Raw genomic sequence first — 9,580 nt, 5'->3', positions numbered from 1 at the left:
ATTACTGTACAAGACAGGGAAATAAAGCAGAGCTCTGTGTGTTAGACTTGTGGTAATGCTGAGTAAGGCTGGTACAGGGCATACTCCTCCTCCTTTAGGGCTCAGTCCCCACCTTGCTCTGTGGATGCTTGGAGAGTGCTCTGGACATGGAGAGCACATGTGGGATGAGAGATCTGGCCAAGGTCTCCCTCCACCCTTGCTGTGGGGGACTCCTGATCCGTCTGGGGGGCCATGTAGCACAGAAATTGCTCAGGTTCAGTGATGGCAGGCAGGACCAGCCCTCACAATCCAGGTTATAAACTGATTTACCTGGAGCTGGGAAAACTCATCCCACCTGCAAACACAGACAGGCACTGTGCATCCAAGGGAGGCTGTGCAGGAAGCTCGTGCTAAGTTCTGTCCCTCATGAAAATACCAGTGCCAGAAATCTGCCCTTGGCACTGGAGTGACTCTAAATATCCCAGTCCACCCTGCTTCCCCAGGTTTTCAGGAGCAGGATCTCACTGTTTTGTTTAAATTCCCTCTTTACAAGGAGTGCTTGGGAGAGGTGCTGCAGATTTCTCCTGTTACCTACCTCAGCTTCCAGCCTTAGGTTTGGTGCACTAGGCACAGTGCAAAGATGCATCAGCACAGACAGACATCCACGTAAAGGATGCTCTGTCCATCCACACCATCACCTGATCAGTCCTGATCAGCAGCAGGGAATTATAAATAGCCCATAATAATTATAAATAGCCTCACCATCATCCTACACCACCATGGTAATAAATGTGCACGTTCTTTAAAGGCTTTTTACTCTTAGAAGAGAAAAAGATATAATAGCTTTTTTTTTTTTTTTAATATGTCACATAATTTATTCCAACAAACAGATGTATTTTGTTGTTGCCATTATCATTTGATGAAATACTTTAAAGCTGGTCCAAGGTGGTGCATTTTCAAATATAATGTATACAGTACATCCAGCAGTTAGTGGAATTTGGATGTGCAGCATAGAATGGTCATTATTTTTACTGAAAAAAATAAAGGCACTAATTACTTACAGACAAGATACTTAGCACAAACAGATAAGCTTCAAAATGAAAAATTCTCGGTTTATGATAATTATGTTCTCTGCTTTGTTTTCAGAGACTGATAATTTGAGGCTTTAAAATCACCAGGAAGCCATTAATTGGAATTCTTCAATAAAAAATAAATTACATAGAAGTTCATGATGAGTTGTAAAAACACAGAGACTGTATTATGCAGTGAGCGACATTGCTCTACTATTTATAGACATGCAGAGCTATGTAACAGCAAAAACTGTAAAGAATTTGAGATGTGCAGATAGCAATTATTCACGGATCCCAACGATCTGCAGATATTTCAAATAACTGCTTTTAGCAGATCAGCTATCCAATAAAAGCAGGGCTTTATTTCCAAGTGGCACTTTTCTAGCATGTTGCTTCTTGTTTTTGACATCCTGTATGACATTATTCTCCTGGAGCTGATCGTCATGAGGACACGTGGAAAACCATGTATGGGAGCAGAAACTCTGCTCCATGTGCGTGTTTATTGAGAGGGGAATTTGTCTTAGAAGGGCTGGTCACTGTGCTCCTTCTTCCTCTAGCAGGCTGAGATCCTGAAATCCATAGCAGCTGACCAAAAGAAACTCTACTGTTTTTCTTTCTTGCCCCATTTTTCTGCTTTCACCTGGGACCACATCCTCAGGGCTGATCCTGCAAGAGCTGGTGGAGGGGTTCAAGGACTAAGGATCTGCCCAGTGGCACCGAGCACAAAATCTCTCTTGACTTAGGAAGGAGCCACACCGACCCCTCACTGGAGCTATGTGAGCAATTTGAGGGTATTTAGAGCTGCTGCAGAGATCTTCTGTCCACCCACACCCTTCAAGCACCCACTTCTGTCCTTCTGAACACACCAGGCAGAGCCACCAGGCTTCCGGCAGCTTTGGAATCTCCCATGGGGAGACTGGTGCTCCCGCTTTCCTGAGGGAGATCTGACACCTCCTTGCTATTGTTTGGATGCAGACCTGAGACTCCAGCCACTAATGGGGCTGAGTTAATTGTCTGCCCAGAGGATATAAAATACTGCAATATTCCAGCTGTGCTCTTTTCATGGCCACTGACACTCCGGGCTCCTGCAAGGAGCTCTTTAGATAAAGCAAGGAACAAAAGTGATCGCAGGGATCCTTGACACGTGCCACCTAGCAAAGGAAACAGAGCAGGTTTCAGCTCATTCACCACTGAGCTCAAGGGGATGCACAAAAGAGTGAAGTGGCCTTGGTAGAGCCTGGTCTAAAGTTACACTTCAGGAAGACAGAGGAAGTGTTTCCTGAGGACCTGATCAAAGGCTCTCTCTTCAGTGCCAGTTTAGTGCCTTCTGGCCACCTTCATTCACAGGTACCATTCAGGGGCTTGACATGACAGGTTTATTCTCACCATATCCACAAGCACAGAGCTTTAAAATCATCCTTTTAATATTTTGTGGCTAGAATTCATCAAAAGTATCAGCTGGTTTATTCCCCCCTCCCTTGTTTGTTTAGATCTGTGTTAATGCAATCACAGGGAAGGCTGGACAATGCAAGGGAGACAAGGATAAGGGGAGACAATGGGAAAGAATCTGCAGGGAGGCTGCTACACTGTCAAGACCAAATGGCACCGTGTCAGGAGACAAAGCCATTCAACAAAAATATTGGGTCTCTGCTGCCACTTGAGGAGTATCGTAATTCTTGGAGAACAAAACCTCCCATACATCATCCAAAATCAATTGATATGAGATCTCAGAGAGATTAAAAACTCTTCCCTCCCATTCATTAGTAAAGGTGGCTTCTGTCCAAAGCTGATTGTTGGTGTGGGCCAACTATGATAAATGCTCTCTTACACACCAAAACGAAACACGTCTTAACGAGCGATCAGCTTGTGTACATTTTAATTTCCAAATAGCTGTTGAGTCCATACACAGTTCCCCAGAAGTGACAGTGCTGCTCAGAGGCATGCTCCCCTAAGCAACACTTTGCTTTCTTTGTAGGCTCGTAGAACTTTCTGATGCCAAGCCAGTCCCATGACCTGATGTCTGTGCATGACTAATATTGCAACAATGAGCTATTAAATTCTGTTTCCATGTATTGTAAAACAAAAAGTATTCATTTGTGGTTAGTGCGTGGCACCTCAGCACTTGTGGGATGTGATTGCAGTGACTGGGCACCCACAGCTCCTGTTCACTCACAGTTCCTGATGTTCCTTTGAGTATCAGGGTGTTTCACTGTGGGAAAAGCTGCTTCCCAACAGGATGATTCTGCCTGTTCTCCATGAGTTGGTTATGTCCTCTTTCTCCATGTGTGCCCTAGCCTAAAAGATGTCCTTCTGCAAGTCCTTGTGCCCCTCTGGGAGGGTGGGGACCAGGATGTCCCACACAGCTGCCCCCAGGGCAGCACAGAGCAGATGACACAGAGCCTGCCTTTGCTTTCCTCCTGCATCCCTGAAGTTTGCAGCTCAGCACCGAGCCAGTTCTCAGTCCTGGAAGAGCTTGGAGTGTCCCATCCTGTCTCAAACCCCACAGCTCTTCAGGAGCACCAGTGACATTTACCCTCTAAATTATTCTCAGCAGAGTGGTGCTTGGGCCAGTGACAGTGATGCTGCAAAAGGTCACTTGATGGACCTGGGTGCCCTGTTTTATTTACTTAGTTTATTTGGCTTGCAATGGAGACAGGACATGCTTAATATGTTGGCCACATCACAGGCAGCCAAGCTCCAGTGTCCAGCACCTCCTTGGATTAGAGCATTTGTAGGAGGTGTCAGAAGAAATGGAAGGAGTTCAGCATATTTTTTTGGTACATCAGAATTTCAAAGGATTTCTGAAATTTAATGAACTCATTTAATAGGCATAATTGTCTTGAGTACATGTGAGAAAACTTCTGAAATAGCAGAATTAGGCATGCTCCATTTTGTAGCCTTTCAATGACCTCCAGCAAACGTGTGACCCAGATATGAGAGCCTCCTGTCCACTTGCATAAACATGATGTTTTAAAAAGGCGGGGGGGGGTGAATAAAAGAATTGAGCTCTTAATGGCACATGGACAGAGACATACTGCAATAGCAAAACAAATTCAGCAGCAGAGAGAGAGAATTGCCTCCAGACTCTGCACGCCAAAACTCCACCGCTTCCCGCACAACGGAGGAGCTTCGGTCCCAAGCGCCCTGGATTTCCCTTCACAAAGGCTCAAGTGGTGGCAAGGGGCACTGAGCTGCTTCAGGCCCAGGAGAAGCTCTGCTTGAATGCTTGAGTGATGTCCACACTGCTGTTTATCCAGGGTGCCTGGAACTTTATTTGTTTCCTGGCCTCGATGGAGGACGTGTAGGGGTGGCAGTGGCCATGCCAGGCACTGAGGAGGTGGCAGCTGCTCGCTGCAGCCCTCCTGACACTTGCATACCAGTTATGGCACGAGCAAAAGCTATAATTAAAAAAATCACTTTAATTAACATGCATTTTTAATACATCATTAACTTCCCATCACATGTCTTGATCCAGAGGAGCTCTGTGGCTGGGTTCTGACCGTGGGCTTCTTCGTCCCTGCTCACAGAGAGGGATGGGTGGCTCTTCATTAGTTTAGGCCCACCACTGCCACAGTAAGCAGCCCTGGTTGACAGGACTCTGAATTAAGATGCACACTTAGGAGAAGGGGAGGGGTCCCACCAGGGCTACCACTGCTGGCCCCACTCATGGCAGGCTGCAGCTCCAGCATCTCACCTACCCCATCCCCACTGCGTTCACTGCTGCGAGTAAGGTTTAATTAAAAGCAGGAACCAGCAAAGTGTGGCTGGGTTTTAAAATTATATGCTGTTAGTTATTAACTGCTACAAATTAGGTAGATGTTGTTTCAAGGAGAGCAATTTCCACAGCCGGCGCTGGTGGGGCGAGTTGGCGTGGGCTGTGGCACAACTCTCCAAAGCAGGGATTGCCAGCTTGCTCAGAAAAGCACTTTTTTGGCCACTTCTTGGGTTTTACGCGTGACTGAGATTCAGCATTGTTCATGCTTGCTTGCAGCAATGATACTTCCCTGTCTATGAAAACTCATTTTTCATTTTAACAATAATTCCTGGGCAGGAAAAAACACGTCCTGGTTTCTCCACTGAGCCAAGCACTGAAACAGAATATTGGGCCAAATTACACTCTGATTTTGCAACTTTAAAATCTGTCTTTGCAAGTTAGTGCTGAATTTAGTTTGTTCCCCTCAGGCATTTTCCATGCAATAAAAATCGTGTTGCTTTTTCTTTTATTTTTTCCTCTTTTTTTTTCTTTTTTTTTTTCCTTTTTCTCCTGCCATTGGGGGAAGAGGAAAACTCAAGCAAGAGAATGAAGTAAATTGTTAGATTAAAGTTACCTGAACTCTTGGTATTAGAGGAAAACCATAAGGAAAGCTCACTCCAAGTATCTTGCCTGGAAATCTGAATTATCAGTGTGACTAAATTCTGCTGATACAGAATGAGGCATTTTGAGTTGTGGCAGGCAATGATTAAAAAAAACCCCTGAAAAACAAAACTCAGAGAAAAGCAAAACTTTGAGACTTCAACACTTCTGTTCAGCCGTTTAAAGGGAGAATGCAGTGAGCTGGTTTGAAGATTTTTCCTTCCCCACTACTTTTGCCGCTTCCACAACCCTGCAGGGGAGAAGCAAACAGTCTTTGAGCTGTAATAGGTGTCAAACCAAGCAAATTCAACAAAGTTTTAGTGAGTGAGAACGGAGAGCAGCGTTCACAACATTTTATTTGGCAGTCTCTTTATAGGTACTCAGACGTGGAGACTAGGAGTGTGATACACAGAGACAGATTGCTCTGGGATGGAAAATGGGGAATTTGAGGTACCACATAGCACAGCTTTTATTGGGCTAAGAAATGCAGACTGCAAACCATGGGCTTTGTCACAAAGAAAAAAGAAAATGCTGTTCAGACCAAAGTTTTTATGTTAATCTGGTAAAAGCTATTACAAAAAATTATCACTGGTAGCTTTTAAAAGCCAGTAAGGCTGAAGGCCACAACCCACCCATATCTTCAGAGCAGATAAATAAATTTTTTTGCAGGAGTTAACCAACAGATGGCATGTAGTGGTGTATGTATAGGTATGTTTGAATGTATATAAGTTTTCCTGGGAGTGTGAGAAATAAAGTAGTTAGAGAGGGAATGTAAAAGCTCATTATTGTTTGTCATCAAGCATGGCAAAGGGACAGAAATTGAAGAGGCTGGGGGGAAGCGAGCAGCTGTAGCCCTACTGACACCAATAACTTCACCAGGGTGAGGCAAAGCATCAGGATGTGAGACCCTGGCTCCTGCCCTTTTGAACTTGCTTCTATAGATCACGATGAAATAGAGAAGTGAGAGAAAGCCTCCTGTCCCCAGTGGGGAGAGAGGAAGCCAGCAGCTCATGCAAATATTTCGGATGAGAAACTGAACACACGCCCTGCTCACATCCGCAGGGCCGGCCGCGCTGAGCGGCACCAGCGTGTTTCGGAGGTGGGAGCAGGTCTGAAGGGACAAGTACATGAAGGGAAGTGTGCCTTCCTCATGTCCACTTGTGGGAAGTGTAAAAGATCACTTTAGCCATGGTGGGGCCCTGCAAATGCACCATTGGGGTGGTGCCCTTAAATGTGGGTGGTGTGAGGTGCAGGAGGATGAACTCTGTGGGACACCCCGGCCAGGCTGGGGCTCTGCTGTCCCCAGGCAGCAAATCACCAGGTCGTGCTCTTGCCCTGGGCATGGGACTGCAAGAACCAAGGATGTCACATCCCTGCTGCCACCAGTGCACAAGCTGCCCTGTGGGACCTGTTTTGTGCTTGGAGTGTTTTGTCCCTGAGAGCTGGCCCTGAACCTCTGGGGATGAGCAGGGATGTGGCCTGGCAGCAGACCTGCTGGCCGTGCCTTTGAGGTGGCCATGGGGCTTTCCACCAGGCCCCTCCTGGCAGGTGTGGGGTGTGGCGAGCCCAAAACACCCCAGTGGCTCTTCAGGGGTGCCTGGTGTCTGTCTGCTGCTCAAATGGCCGTGGCTGAGGCCCCCAGGGTCTGGAGGCTCCGTGCCTCAGTGCTGTGTGGCCCTGCGTGGCCTACAGTTTGCTCCTGAAAGCAAATTGAGAAGTGAGAGGCAGCTGCCAAGCTCACAGACCCTTCATGAAGCCACGGCCCCCAGCCTGGCCTCTTGGACAAAGAAACAGAGTCATTAGCAAGACCCAAATTCCCCTCTGTGGAGGCACAGGCCGCCTTTTCACTCACCTGAGGAAACAGAGGTAGCATGGAATGCTCAGAGATGAACAATACCCAAGAGTATTTTGCTCTTTTGGATTAAAACAAGCCCCCTCTGAAATGAGATTTCTGCTGAGGCCAAGGGGTGCTGCTTCTCCCCTGCCAGCTCTTTCTGCTTGATTTCTTACCCCACTACCTGGCTGAGACAGGAGTCCCACCATGGCAGGAATTGTGCACACCCCATTGAAGGAAGACATTTCCCATCTTACAGAGCTTCAGATTTAAACAGAAAATGTTGTAATGGGAAGAATGCAGATAAAGTGACTCAGGGTTGCTGGGCAGGCTGGTGGCAGGTGTGGGACTGCACTCTACTCTTCTGCTGTTCTGGTGGCCTCAGGAGGAAGCCAGGCTTCATCCTGGTGTGCCAAGAGTGGGACAATCCAGTCTGTCTGAACTTCACAATGGCATTAAGCAACAGCAAAAATTTGGGATTTTATGTCTTTATGCATGGTGAATGTCATCATCAATATTACAGCAAATTATCATTGATTAGGAAGTTCAACTGCATTGCATTGGCATGGACTGAAAAGCTGGAGACACCCAAATTTCCAGAAAACATCTGTGTTTTCAGACAGCACCACTGCTGCTCGGTGGAGCGCTGCAGGAGAGGTTTTACACGAGCGAGATTTGACATGTGTTATTTAAAAATGCAAAGATCTCTTGTTTTGCGTGAAGAGGCACATTTTCAAACAAGGAAATGGGTACACAACATGCTCTGAAAGCCCCTGGAAGTATGAGTGTCATTGGTATCTCTGCAAAAGTTGCCCTGTCTGCACTCCTCTCACAGTGCTTTGGTGACAATTTGTGAGCGACACTTCAAGGCTGATTTTAGTAAGCCTTGGCTCTGCCTGTGCTTTCCAGACCTTATTACCCACTCCTCAGTTGTCCAGAATTTGCTGTTATTTTAAAAAACTGTATGTCCTGAGAAAAAGTTCTGTGGGTTAGCTCAGAGTTTGATCATCTGCATCTGTTTCAAAGTGTCTCTGATAGTATTTAGATAGTCCAGGGACTTGTAAGGGATGGTTGCCCTTTTGTACTTCAAATTTTCACATACTGACATTAGGGTTTGTTCTTGACTGTGAGTACTTCAAAGAGAGCTTTGGTCCAAGCCTCCCTGATGGTAAATATTGCACAGCCATAGCTGCCTTCACCCTTAACAGTGTAGAACGTATTCTGCATTATTTTGTTTTATATTCAGCACTCCTTTATTTTCTACCAACATTTGTGCAATTTGAGTCCCAAGCCTCACCCTGAATGTATTTTAACATTACTAGGTTGCATAACCTTTCTGAGGTAAAAAAAAACCAACACAGTGAGCTTGTTACTCCTTTTTAATTTATTAAACAAAGCTTTCCATGGCCCTAATGGCTGCCCAGATTTTTGGGGAAATTCCCTGCTCACATGACTCTTGAACTTGCAGGTGTAAGCATTTTGGTGATACCTCATCACACAGGTCAGTGTTCACCCAAGCCTCTGCTGCTGCTGGGGACCACGGACTACAAAGTAAAACACAAAATTCAAATGCTGAGAGGTAGAGATGTCCTTTCAGGGAGAAATATTCAAACGAGGTGCACAAACACCAGGAAAAGTGGAATGGGGCAGGAGTCAGGGAGCAGCAGCCTGTCCCTTGCAAGAGAAAGCAGCAAATAACGAGTTGGTTATAGGAGAGATAAAAGAAAAGCTGACCTCTGCGATAAGCATGGAGGTGGTGGAACGCCGAAGCAAGGAGGCAATTATCCCAACTCTCTGGGATGAAGTGGGTACAAGAGCTAACAGAGCTGAGCAGTGAATTTCAGCAGAAAAAAAAAATAAAAAAATGGATCGTGCACAGCTGCAGGGGTTACTGCTGGAGACTGTATCAGAAAGAAGAAAAATGGATATTGCCTGCAGAGGGACTCAACACTTTATTGGGCTTCCAGGAGAAGCGTACACAGGAATTTCTGAGGAGATGATTTCCCAGCTACTTTAGATTCACTGCAAACAGGTTTCAAGTGATAAAATTCTTTGGGGGATATGGGTTATAATGAATGATCCGTTTTAGAAGAGGAAACAAATAGTGGGATGTTGCAATGTTTTAGCAGGGAGAAAGCCATTGTTTCCAGATTTGTATTAATGATACGGAGTGGAAGGAGAATGGCGAGATGACAGCATTTGTAAATGAGGGAAGTGATCAAAGATCAGCAGCAGTCCCAGGAGGAAGGGTGAGAGCAGTTAGAAAATACTAAATTTCAGCTCCAATTCTCGTACATCCCCTAGGATATTTTATAAATTTATTTGTTCCTGAAGAGTTTTCTG

This window comes from Passer montanus, unplaced genomic scaffold, assembly GCF_014805655.1.
Source record: "Passer montanus isolate IOZ18808 unplaced genomic scaffold, ASM1480565v1 scaffold37, whole genome shotgun sequence".
Classification (NCBI taxonomy): Eukaryota; Metazoa; Chordata; class Aves; order Passeriformes; family Passeridae; genus Passer; species Passer montanus.
This window is presented reverse-complemented; position numbering follows the sequence as displayed.